Source organism: Camelus bactrianus, chromosome 7 (genome assembly GCF_048773025.1).
Source record: "Camelus bactrianus isolate YW-2024 breed Bactrian camel chromosome 7, ASM4877302v1, whole genome shotgun sequence".
In the NCBI taxonomy this organism is placed as follows: Eukaryota; Metazoa; Chordata; class Mammalia; order Artiodactyla; family Camelidae; genus Camelus; species Camelus bactrianus.
This window is the reverse complement of record NC_133545.1, coordinates 64812128-64826215: the sequence shown is the minus strand read 5'-3', so window position 1 is coordinate 64826215 and position 14088 is coordinate 64812128.

Here is a 14088-nt window from a genome sequence, read left to right as displayed (position 1 = left end):
TGAACTGTTAGTTTCTGTTTGTCTAAGATGCTCTTTATGTCTCCCTCAATTCTGAATAATATCCCTACTGGGTAGAGTATTTTAGGTTGTAAGTTTTTCCCTTTTAGCACTTTAAATATATCATTCTACTCCCTTCTTATTTGCAAAGTTTCTGCAGAAATATCAGCTGAAAGCTTTATGGGGGCCCCCTTATATGTGACACTTTGTTTTTCTCTTCCTGCCTTTGAAATTCTTTTATTTAACTTTTACCATGTTAATTAAATCTGTCTTGACATGGGTCTCTTTAGGGTCATCTTGTTTGGGACCCTCTATGCTTCCCATATCTGGATATCTGTTTCCTTTTTCAGATTTGGAAAGCTTTAAGTCATCAAATACATTTTCTACCTCTTTCTCTCTTCTCCTTCTGGGACCCCTGTAAGATGAATGTTATTATGCTCAATGTTATCTCAGAGGTCCTTCAGACTATTAATTTTTTAAATTTGATTTTCTTTTTGCTGTTCTGATTGAGTGATTTCAATTATTCTGTCTTCCAGATTGCTAATGCACTCTGTATCACATAATCTGCTGTCAATTCCCTCTAGTCTATTTTTCACTTCAGTTATTAAATTCTTCAGCTCTGATAGATTCTTTTTTATATTTTCTAGCTCTTTGTTAAAACTCTGTTCATCTATTCTTTTCCCAAGTTCAGTTAGCATTCGTATTACTGTTGCTTTGAACTCTGTCAGGTAAATTATTTATCTGTTTCATTATGGTTTTCCCAGGTTTTTTTTTTTTTCTTGTTCTTTTATTTGAAATGTATTTCTGTGTCTTCTCATTTTGTTTAATTTTGTCTATGAAATTAGGTGAAACGGTAACTTTGGTTTGAAGGTGTGGCCTTGTGTGGAAGTGTCCTTACACAGGCTATGTTTGCCCAGTGGATTTGGTGGGAGGGCTGGATCTGAAGTGAGCATGTGCACTTTTTTTCCCCCCAGGATGTGCTGGCAGCCACAGTCCTGGTGGGAGGTAGGGCCAAAATTGGAAGGGCTAGAGTCAGAGCCAGGTGCAAGCCCTGGGGCTTCTCCTGTGCTCAAAGGATGAAGTCAGGACCCAAGGGTCTAGAGTGAGAGCCTTGAGGGAGTTGGGTTTCTCCTAGATATGATGTTATTCTCTGCCTTGATTTGGGGCATGGCTTGGATGTGAGGGTTTGGGGCTGTACTTGTGTGCTGGTTTCATTTTTTCCCTGAGGTGCCTGCCTTGGTTAGAGGCTGATTTGGGGCCAGAAGGGTTAGTGCCACGCTACTTACTGAGCTGGTTTCTCTTCCTCTCAAGTGTGTACAGGGTTGGGGGCTCCTGCTTTGGCGATCTCCATCTTGAAGCTCATTTAGCTCCCTCTTGAGTGTTTGCACTAATGTGTTTGCAGTAGCTGTGTCAGCCCTACAGAGGCGGGTTCGGGGTCTGAGTCAGCTCTGTTCCCTCTAAGTATGCTTACTCACATTGGCAATGGCAGCCTCCGCCTTAGTGGGCAGTAGAACTGGAGCAAGAGGGGCTGGAATAGGCTCTTGATGCAGGTTGGGGAAGGTACTGAGGTAGTCCTGCAACTTGGCCAGAGCCACAGGCAGTTTTCAGTCTGCCGCCTCCATGCTGTGACTGGGAGTGAGCCAGTCTGTGCCTATACTCTTTAAGAGCAGAGTCTTACTTTTTTAGAGCTGGTTTTCAAATCAGCCGGGAAGGTTCATCTTCCTGGGGTCAGACTCCAGGGTTGAGATGCCTAATTTGAGGCTTGACCCCCTCACTCCCCATGGAGGATCCCTGAGCCTGTGACACCTTCCTCCTCCTCCTCAGTGTCCTCCACTAGGGGTGCAGGTCCTGACCTGACCAGGTGCTCCACAGAGTCTGTGTGACTCTTTTCTTATAGCCTTGGTTATATAAGAGCTGTCCTGCTAGTCCCTGTGTTAATTTTAGTGAGAGTCATTCTAAATGTAGTTGTCGTTTGGATTTGTTTGTGAGGGAAGGCGAGCCCAGCATCCTCCTACTCCTCTGTCTTGATCTTTCCAAAACTCTTTTTGAGGTATATCCATGTGGGTCCAGCAGAGATAATTCATCCATCTTAACAACATTGCTTGTTTGTTTATCCTTTTTCTTACAAGGATTTTGTTATTCTGTCTTTTTTTTTAATATTGTAATAAACATGATTTTATATGTCAGTTTGTTCAATTATATGAGTTTCCCCATAACCCGTATCTATGAGTAGAATTGTTCCTTTTTACCCATATTCTCCCTTAGTGTTACAGGAACTATGGCACTTTGCCAACTGAGAGGATATAAAGGTTTTTTTCCATTTTAGTTTTTATTTACATTTCCACAATTGCTGCTGAGATTGATCTTCTTTTCATACATTGAGCATTTGGCTTACTTCTGTGTGTACTGCATGTGCATAATCTTGTCCAGTTTTCTCTTGGGTTGTTTTTATGAATGATTTCAAAGACTTGTTTAAATTATGGAAACTCACTGTTAGTGTTGTGCTTTGTGGCTTGTCTTTTTTCTTTTTTTTTTTTTTTTTTTTGTTCTGTATTTTATCATGAGGAAGTTTTCATTGTAGTGGAATCATATTCATAATTTTTTTTATAAAATTTGTTTTTTTCTTCTTGTTTAAAAATCTTTTCCCTCCCAACATCATTTTTTTGGAAAAGTATTCAGTTTTGCTTTTCACATTTATGACTTCACTTAATAAATAATCAACCTTTTTACTTACCCAGTTTTGCCAAACTTTTGCATTTATTATTTTTTTCAAATAAAATGTTTTGGAGTTTTATCTCTAATTTTTGTTGTTTTATATTTAATAATATTGTTATTTTTAAATGTTTTATTTTGATTGCCTTCTTTAAGTTCACTCTTTTTTCTTTTTCCTCATTTCTTGACTTGGGAAACTTATTAATCTTCAATACTTACTCTTTTCTGATACAAGCATTTAACACCAACGATTTTTGTGAAACTACTGCTTTTTCCACTTTAATCTCTGTTGTAACTTATTTGGTCCATGAGTTATTTGGAAGATTGTGCACAATTATCTTTTATCCAAGTATTTGGGGAAGTGGATGCTAGCTTTCTATTGTTGATTTCTAACTTTTAAATTTAACTGACTTTTGGTCAGTTCTATGTGGTTCATAGTCTTGGATATTTCTTGTGGCATACTGTCTAATCCATTACCTGCTAAATTTTTTTTTATGTGGCCTTGTGTTCAGTAATCAGTAGTGGTGTTTACCAGAACATTTGCAGTTCTTTCCAGTTGTTAAGGAGCTTATATTGTATTGTATCCCTCTGTGTCTATAATCACCATGACTCGGTGCTTAATTGCATTGTTATGTGACACCAGCATGAAATACATTTTTGTTGTTTTAACCCACTGAGAGTTTGATTCTTTTTGTCACTGCAGGTTAATAAACCAATCCTGATTTTTGGATATGAGGTGATAATGTTAGAGTCCTGACAGTGACAAGGTGGCAATTCATGTTACACATTAGCCAAATACTTAATAAAACTATCATCTGCTATAACTTAGATGTCTAATCATGTATCTAATAATTCTGTAGCACTCAGGGAAGTGGTTAAAAACCCAAAGCATATTGACATGTATTGGTTGATACTAGTTGTGTTTATTAAGCTCTTATGAAAGAGACTCATATGCTTAAAATATATAATTTTTCTCATCATTTAGCAGAGGATTCCATTCTAGTCCATCAGTTAACTTTTTAGTTGTGTTACTGAAATCTATATTCTCTAATTTCTGTGTAATTGAGCTATTACTTTCTGAGACGATTGTTTTAAAATTCCTTACCATGTGAACAAGTAACCATTTCTTGAACATAACTTAAAAAGTATTAAGCAAAAACTTTCTTGACAAATTAGATATTAATAAAATTACAAACTTCTGTCAAAACAGAAACACCAAAGCCAGAGAGTGGAAAAAGATATTTTCAATACAAAGAATAAATAGCTCAGATCCAGAATACACAAAACTTCCTGCAAATCAAGTAGAGAAAGTCAAACCCAAAGGAAAAAAATATATATAAAAGACTTAGGGGGAAAAAAAAAAGACTTTGAGACAGTTCATCAAAAAAGATGTTCAAATAGCCAATAAACATTTGAAACCAGGTTCTTAAAGATATTAGTTATTAGGGAAATGCAAATCAAAATCATGATAAGATAATACTATACACCAAAAATGGTTCAGATGAAAAAAAAAATGCTCTCATGTCCTGCTGCTGGGAGTGTGCATTTGTACTATTTTGCAAAACTTTTGCAGTATCAGTTAAAGCTCAAAATACGCATATCCTATGACCTGGATCTCCCAGCCCCACAATAAAGATTTTTGAGGATACCTGCTTTATGTGAACAGTACCCTCTGGATGCAGCAAGCTTGGTTAGTCATAGGGCTCCTCTGATTTATTTGCCCTCTCTCAGGAATAACTATTCTTTGCTGCCTATTGTCCGATCTCTTGAAATCAGTTGTTTCAAATATTTAACCGGTTTTCAGTTTTTCAAGGCAGGAGTTTAAACTGATCCATACTAATCGTCCATCATCTGGAAGCTGACATTCTGTGTGACTTTTTGTTGGCTAACTGCACCGGCCATTTCCTCTCCCTCCTGGGTCACAGGACACGTAGCTGCAATTGGCCTAGAGGCACAACTGTGGCGTGATGTCTGTCTCAGTGCCAGGGATTTTTGCCAGTAACCTGCAGTACTTTAAATCCATACATAATTGCTTTGTTATTTTTGATGTTTGCATTTATCTCTTCATTTTCTAGGAGTTACACAGGAAATTAAAGTTTTGTTCCTTCCACAGATTTGATTTTTAAAGATCTCTTTATTACAGATACATGTTCACATTTCCCCCTAAAAGGAAATGTAAATTCCTTGTCGATAACTGGATCGCACTTTTGAGGTTTGCATTGAGACCACATACCTGAACTTGCTTTCCTTGTGTTTTCATGTGTTGATGACATCACAAAATGCTATTCTTGTGGATTGTTAAATTTTACGATAAAACTCTCTATAATGCGTTGGATTGCTTATTAAGATGCTATAAAACTAAAGCTGTTCTTTAAGTTAAATTTTTTATGGATATGAGTAAGCTAATAAAATGTGTGACGGCCCAAATGTAAAGCAACGGTAGTTCAACTTCTGTTTAAAATCAGTTGTTTGCATCTTATTTTATTTAGCAGAGAATAGAATGGTGTTTTCTTTTGATATTTTTTGCTGTTGCTCTTGATGTGAAAGCAGTATGGATGTAATCAGGGTACCATTAAACAGCTACAGTAATTAAAATGACTCAGATAGAAACTTCGTAAAGAACATGCATTTTTTAAAAAATTTATATAATTTTTAAAGGTTACTTTCCATTTACAGTTACTATGAAATATTGGCTCTATTCCCTATGTTGTACAATACATCCTTGAGCCTGTCTTACACCCAGTAGTTTGTATCTCCTACTCCCCCCCCCTTTTTTTTTTAAATTCACCCCTTTGTTGAGCAAGACACTGATTGGCAAAATGATTGAGTAGCTCAAGTTGATTCTGGGTTCACTCCCACTGATTTCAACTCTTCCTCATCTTCCTTCTGAGGTGGCCTGCACCTCATGTGTCTTTCCAGGATTTGAGCCCCCACGGCCACATGAGTAGGCATTGTCCTTTTACGGTCTCTTGTATCTTCTCTACAGAGATGTATACTAAGTCTCACGAGCAGAGGTAAATTTGAAGTTAGTTGTTACTAACGGTTTAATACAGGGTCAGCAGCTTTTTCTGTAAGGGGCCAGAGAGGAAATATTTTTAGATTTTGGGCCACACAGCCCCTGTTGCACCTCTGTCAAAAACAGCTACAGGCAATATGTAAATGAATAGGTGAGGCTGTGTACCATTAAACCTTTATGGACAAAAGTAGGCAGTGGGCCAGATTTGACCTGTGGCCATAATTTGCTGAATATTAGTTTAATAGGTTGTCCTTCCCCAAATATTGTGTTGGAATTTTAACACAGACCTCTGGGAAACCCTATAACTCAAATTTTCGAAGAGGGCTTTAGTGTGAGAATCTCAGGTCCATTAATAGACCTGGGAGTCATATATTAAGCCCTTCAGCATCCAAAGCAAATCATATTACTAAACAGGTAAGTATACATATGCGGGGTGCCTCATGAAAAAAACTGTTTTCACGGGCTTTCATATGTATACTGTGAGCACTGGGTAAGAGTTTCATGTCTACTGCAATTATAGCAATACTGAAAAAGAGCAAGGGTCCTTTTTATTAACTTTCCAAAACATTATCAGCTGATGATTGTGGTACTCGAGAAATATTTTAAAATAACAAAGTATATAATGGTCTGGTATGGGAGTTTGGTAAATTAGTCTCCCCTTTGAAAGAAGCCTCATTGTTTTGCAAAATTATTTACTAACATGGATCTGCAGTATCTATGTTGCCCGAGTGGACATCTACCCTAAAATATCCAAATGAAGATACATACATAAGCCATAAATCTCAATGGGATGGAGGAATACAAGCATGATTTTCTGCTAACTAACTTTGAGGAATACTGCCATCGTAGTTTTCTCCTGAACAAAGACACAATTCTGTATTGGTTAATGTTTTTGAATATGTTGCTCTTTACAGACTGCAGAATTGCACTTTTTTATTTCTTTTCTTTTTTTTTTTCAATTCCAGCTTGAGTAGATTCCTTTTTCTTTAGAGCTTGTCAGAAATACCATAGGTTTTCAAATAAGACTAAAACTATTTTACTAAAAAGTTGTGTGATGGATTTGACTACAACATTCAAAAGACAGACCCGTGGTTTCAGGTGATTTAGGGAGAGAAGTCAGTCCACCATTGTTTTCTGCTGTACTGTCACTTCCACTTTTTGGGTCTCTTTGTGTAGGTAGCTTTGCATTGAAGTATTCCTGCTGAGATATGTTTGGCCATTGTAACGACATTCTTTTCTTGGCTAAATCCAGGTAACTTAATAAGTTTCTTGAAACTACATACAGGAATTGAAAGTATTATTAAACCACTTAGAACATTTTTGAAAAGCATATTGAAAGATTACAGTGGTCTCTAGGCAGGAGCATTCCATTTCTTATGCCAGTAAGAATTCTATGAGCTTTTGTAATACCAGGTAGGTCAGGGACTCAAGTAACTTTTCAAGTCATTTCACAGTAATTCCAAAGTTGTACATTTATTCTTGAAATTAATAGCATGTTATAAATGCTGACATTCATTTTTGATTAGTAACTCATGCCTTTATTTATTCAACAAATGCATCTTGAACCTACTATGTGCCAAGATTTGGGAAGTCAAAAATGAACAGATTGGATGTAATTTCTGCCTTGATAAAATTAACTTTCAAGCTGGCTGAATTAGACACTAAACAAGTAAAAAAATACATATATAATCTATATAAAATATATCTATAGCAATGTACATATATAATATTTATATAAATGTATTACATAATATCTAAACTATATATAACATAAATTATACATAAATATTTTATATGTAATAATTTGAGATACATGCTAAACAGATATATACATTTGCATATGAGAGTGCCTGATGAAAACAACTGTTTTTTCCCAGTTTTTCATATTTTCTCTGAGCACTATGTAAGAGGTTAATGAGGGAAATGTCACTCTTTAATGTCACATGGTCAGCACCACCACTCTTGGACCCAGCACCAACCAACACACGAGGATCCCAGCAATTCCTCTGCTAAGGAAGAGTGCAAAACATGACGCATTATATCATGTTTACTGTATCTCCTAAGGAGTTTTCTTAAGGAACAGAAATTTCCTAAGAAATGAGGGCTATTTCACGATGGCAGTAATCTGTAGGAGAATGAAAAACAATTTCAAGTTTGTATACTCACAGTAAACTGATTTATGATTTCCTTTAACTTTAGTTTCTAAAGTTTCTCAGCTCTCGAATCCTGTGGACACTCCCACAATAAGCCCTTATTCTTATTTCAATTTTGAGAAATCATTAGGTTCCTCACCCCATCGCTGCTCAGAGTGGGAGGCTGAGAATCAGAGGGAAGAAGCCACAGGACATCTCCCTTCCCTAACACCTTAGTTTTGTTCCAGCTGATGGGTGGCAGGTTTCTCTGTCAGTCTGATATCAAGAGTTGGAGCCTAAGCCACCACAGCGTTGTTTCTTTTGGAACGTCAGGTTCCACGCATGCAAGGCGCTCTTCTGAAGAGGAGTCAGGATTCAGGACTTTAATCTCATTTCTAATTCAACTCTACTCCATCTTAGTCCATGGGTGGAAAGTTGTGTTCACCCTAGAGAGTTTATTCTTATTGTTCCTCTGAATATCTAAACACCTACGTGGCACTCTTAAATCTAATTTCATGCCTTAGTTTAACAGAGGAATGCGCTGTGAACAAGTCACACCTCTGCAAGGACATGGAACAGAGAATGTCAAGTATATGAAATGAGATGGCATTTTTCAGCAAGTACCAGATGACCTGAAAAATGGTGACTTAAATTACTAATCAGTGTGTTTTCTTCTCATAAATAAGAATAGGCAGTCCACTGTTGATCTCACAGAGTCATCTGTTTCCTTCAAGCTTTCTGCTCAGCCTTCCTGAGCAGATGGTTTTCACTTTCAAATTTTCTCTCAGTTCTTTCAAAATTTTAGACTTTTACACTGACATCAAACAAAATGCAGGCAACATTTGAGAAGACTCATTCTCAAGAAAGTAAAATGCCATTGTATGCGATGTAGTCACACAGCCTTCTAAAATGCAGGGAATAATGGGCAGCAAAGAAAGACCCTACCACTGTGCTTACACTCAGTATCAGTGGTGGCTGCAACTTGACAAAACACAGCACTGGCTTCTGAGGAACCAAAAGGCAGAGCCTTGAAAGCTTGCAGGATCAGAGATGGAGGAGAGGGAGGCCATGTGAGAGGAGGTCCACCCTGAGAAGCTTGTGATGGCCAGAAGGAAGGGCCAGTGGTGGCACCTCCTTAGTGCCAGATTGAGGTGAACATTTAAGATCCCTGTATGACTGACACTGACATTATGAATGATGGGGGAGCCTTATTGGCTGGAAGGAATGAAAGTCCTTCCTCCTTACTTAATCTTTCCTAACACCAACCCAGGGGCTTGAGGGGGAAGCTCCATGAGGGTGGAAGTCTAGGCTAACTACTTAGCCTTAGCTGGGGGGAGTAGGGGTGGGGTGTCACAGATTTTTTCCTGCCGTGTTTGGCCAGAATAAAGTGGCTATTGTCTACAAGTTTTGTTTTGCTAAGGCTGCTCTAGCCTGTTCCTTTGGCTAAAGAGTGCAGACTTCTCCAGTGTTCTTTTTAGTGTGCACCCTGTTGACATTTCCAGACTGTGGCTTCTTCAGCCCCTGTTTTGGGATATGTGGGGTAAAAAGAAAACACAGGGAACACACCACTGTTTCATTCCTCAGGATGCAAGCTTCCAAACCAATCTGCCTTGGTTTCTCTACCTTTTAGTGTCATCTCATGATTGTTTTATATATAATGTCCAGGATTTTCCATTGTATTTAGTGGGAGGAATAGGGAAAAGTATATCTACTGCATCTTCTTATCAACAGAAGTTGGCTAGAGTCATGCACGTGTTTATTTCTGGGAAGCAGACTTATTAAATGTTGGAAAAAATTGTAACTTTTTTTCTTAAAAGTTCCTTAATTTAACCCAATATATTTGGAGAGGCCTCAAAAATTCAAAATGTTAATTTCAGTATATGTTTGCCAATATCACTAGCCTCCTGTATAAGTTTAAAAACTTATTACTAAACATAATACTTCAGCTCTTCAAAACAGCTCACCTCCATCCACCCCCACCCACCACCCCCGCAGAAGCTAATGGCAAGTCCTAGAGAGGAGTATCAAGAATATCTGGAACAAATTACTTATATTTAAATACATGAAAGAAGCCATTTTTAGTATTCGGTATTTCCTACAGATGATCTCTATCTTGCTCTCAAGTTGACTCCCCGCAAGAGAAATCCTTTGTCATCAAGGGGATGTGTTAAGAGTTGAGGTTAAGTTCACTAAAGGAAGTTTGCCATCATTCCGTTGTACACTTGCTGATTTCAAAATGTTTCATTGAGGGCCGAGATGTCCTTGTTCTAATGCCATGCTTGACCTTTAAAAGGAATGGCATGCTTTATTAGTTCTGAGGTGCATTTTTCCTCCACATATTACCATTTCCTGAAATCAGATGCCTCTTACAATAGCAGTGAGGTAATGATTGTCATTGACTGTATGTGTGCAACACAAGATCAAAATGTGCAGACTGGGTGTCAGTGACTTAGAGAGAATCTCAGAGGCAATATTGTTGCCCTTTTATTTCCTAGGAAGCAAATGGCTGTGAGGTGGTGGACCATGGTCAAGCAGTGGGTTATGCTTTACACTCAAACCGAGGCTGGCTGTATTCAGTTGTAAAGCCTCCTTACAAATGATCTCTAATGGCTTTAGGGTCTTGTTAGATATTTTAAGAAATCTTGTGCCACCAGCGCTTTTAATGGAGCATGATATTTTGTGGAAACATACAAACATTCATGACTCTACATAGAAAAGTGATTCCAAATTTCATACTCTAAAAAAAATTTTTTTAGGGAAATCTTAACCATTTTTTTAATTAAAATTTTTTTATTTAATTTTTTTTTTGGTTTGGTTTTGAAGGGGGAGGTAATTAGATTTATTTATTTATTTTTTAATAGAGGTGCTGGGAAATGAACCCAGCACCTCGTGCATGCTAACTGCACACTCTACCACTGGGCTATACCCTCCCCCCTTAACCAATTTATTTCACTTATATTTTTATGCATACACAGAAGAAATGTGTGATAAAATTCCATGAAAACATATTTTTCTACAAGTATAAAGTGAAATTTTTGTGATAAGAAAACATTGTCATAGCTCCATTGGCAGTATGCATTTTTTTCATAGTTCTTAATAACATTGTCTTTGATAGCCTTTTAGAATATATATTAATAGAGTAATATATGTATAATTTATTATATGTAGTATTATATATTATAGTGCAATCATATTCCATTTTAGATACCAGTAATTTAAGTTACAAATATTAATACATTTATCTGCAATAATTTTCAAAGGCTTTACTGTGTGAATACATATGTTGGATTTCAAAATAATGTTATAGTGTTCAGATTTTCCACACGTTTAATCATGGAGCATTTTTTTCTTATAGATCCCCTTACTTGGGACATGTTGGGATAATATTGCTCTCGCTTCTTTCATGTCTCAGAGTTCTGATATGTTTTCTAATTTTCTATACATTGTTGTATTTAACATAGTAACAGAGATCATACTCTTTGTTAATATTTCATCAGCAGTTGCTATAAATTTTCATTTACATTAGGTGGGGTTTTTCAACATCTTTTTAGTAATCTAGTGCCTAACTAAGCCTAGACATACAGTAGTTGTTCAATAAATGCCCGGTGAATAAAATCACACAATAGCTTCATTACCACAGTGCTCAAGAGAAGACAATCTAGCAATGGTTTGTGATGCGGAGGGTCTTTGCTGGGGCTGTTACACACACATTATACTATATATCATGATTCTATATTTATCACTTCATTAAGTCTGAAAAATCAGTCCTTGGATCTAAAATAACCAGTAGAGCAAGAATTCAAATAGAGGCTCATTGAGTGCATATCTGAATCAATTGCCTATTCTATTAGTCTTTACACACAGACAGAAATCTCTTTTCTTTCCAAATCATACTGATTAGCATTATTTTAATCAAGCCCTTTTTTACAAGTTGCTAAAGTATTCTGAATCATTTAGGAGATTTATTTTCTTACTACATTTCTGTTATTTATTCATATAATAAGCAATAACAAGCAATTGGAAGAAACAAGTTGAAATATCACCATCCCTAGATGAACATTGCTTTGAGTCACATGGCTATTTCCCTTGGACCCAAATTCCCAAATGATGGAATCCGTGGTTTATTCTTGCAGCAGGTATCACAGACTCACTGAAATGCCTGCCACATGTATGTTTAATGAAGAAATGTGAATCTGACATACTTGTCAGGGAATCAGGAGGACAGAAAGGAATACTTGAAAATAAATCTTCTTTTATTCTTTTTTATGGCTGAGTAGTATTCCACTGTATAAATATACCATAAATTATTTATCCAGTCTTCTGTCAATGGACATTTAGGTTGTTTCCATGTCTTGGCTATTGTAAACATTACTGCTGTGAACTTTGGGGTGCATGTATTTTTGAACTAAGGTTACTTCTGCATATATGCCCAGGAGTGGTATTGCTGGATCATTGGGTAAGTTATTTTCAGTTTTTTGAGGAATCTCCATACTGATTTCCATAATGGCTGCACCAAACTACATTCCCACCAACAGTGTAGGAAGGTTCCCATTTCTGCACAGCCTCTCCAGCATTGTTTGTTTGTGGACTTTTGAATGATGGTCATTCTGACTGGTGTGAGGTGATACGTCATTGTAGTTTTGATTTGCATTTCTCTGGTAACTAGCAATATTGAGCATTTTTTCATATGCCTATTGGCCATTTGTATATCTTCATCGGAGAATTGCTTGTTTAGCTCTTCTGCTCATTTTTGGATTGAGTTGTTTGTTTTCTTCTTGTTAAGTTGTATGAGCTATTTATATATTCTGGAGATTATGCCTTTGTCAATTTCATCTTTTGCAAATATTTTCTCCTATTCTGTAGGTTGTCATTTTGTTTTCCTTATGGTTTTTTCTGCTGTGCAAAAGCTTGTAAGTTTAATTAGGTCTCATTTGTTTATTTTTGCTTTTGTTTCTGTTGCTTGGGTAGATTGCTCTAGGAGAAGATTGCTGAGATTTACGTTGGATAATGTTTTTCCTATGTTTTCTTCTAAGAGGTTTATAGTGTCTTGTCTCATGTTTAAGTCTTTAGGCCATTTTGAGTTTATTTTTGTGTATAGTATGAGAGAGTGTTCTAACTTCACTGATTTACATGCAACTGTCCAGTTTTCCCAACACCATTTGCTGAAGAGACTGTCTTTACTCCATTGTATATTCTTGCCTCCTTTGTCAAAGATTAATTGACCAAAAGTTTGTGGATTTATTTCTGGGCTCTCTATTCTGTTCCGTTGATCCTTTTGTCTTTTTTTTTTTTTTTTTTTTTGTACCAATACCATGCTATTTTGATTACTGTAGCTCTGTAGTATTGTCTGAAATCTGGTAGGGTCATTCCTCTAGCTTCATGCTTTTCCTTCGGTAATGCTTTGGCCATTCTGGGTCTTTTGTGATTCCACATAAATTTTAGGATTATTTGTTCTAGTTCTGTGAAAAATGTCCAGGGTAATTTGATACAGATCTCATTAAATCTGTAGATGTCTTTAGATAGTATGACCATTTTAACAGTATTAATTCTTCCAATCCAAGAACATGAGATATCTTTCCATTTCTTTAAGTCACCTTTAATCTCCTTAGTCATTGTTTTGTAGGTCTCCACATATAAGTCTTTCACTTCCTTGGTCAGATTTATTCCTAAGTATTTTATTTTGGGAGATGCAATTTTAAAAGGAATTTTTTTCTTTAGTTTCCATTTAAATGAAAAAAATCTTTCCAAAGCATCTTAAAAATCACTACCCAGAAAATAGAAAATTTTAAGTGATTCACTTTTTGTTATTATAAAAAGGTACGTTTTGGTCTGTAGGGAAAGTATTGGGCTGCTTCTCCCTCAAATAATAAATTCATCCTGTAAAGTATTTGGTTTATTCACAGTGACTCATTATGGAACTCGAATCATCCAGCTACTTTTCCAGAAAAGGGAAGTAATCATTTAAAAGAGGGAGTTGAATAGGTTAAGCATAAAAACAGGAAGAAAAGTACAGACAGTAAAGCCCTCAACTTTTAAAGCACTGGATTTTTTTTCCCCCTTTCCTTTTCTTCTCTCTCTCTCTCCTTCCTGCTCTGGCTCTCTCCACCCCTCTGTTTTTCTACTCCCTACTTTTCATTCAGGACTGCTCATTATTCTTTTTTAAATGACAAGGGCCATTCTAGCCTGATTAAGTGGAAACCTGACCGATAACAATGAAAAGGTCACCTGTAA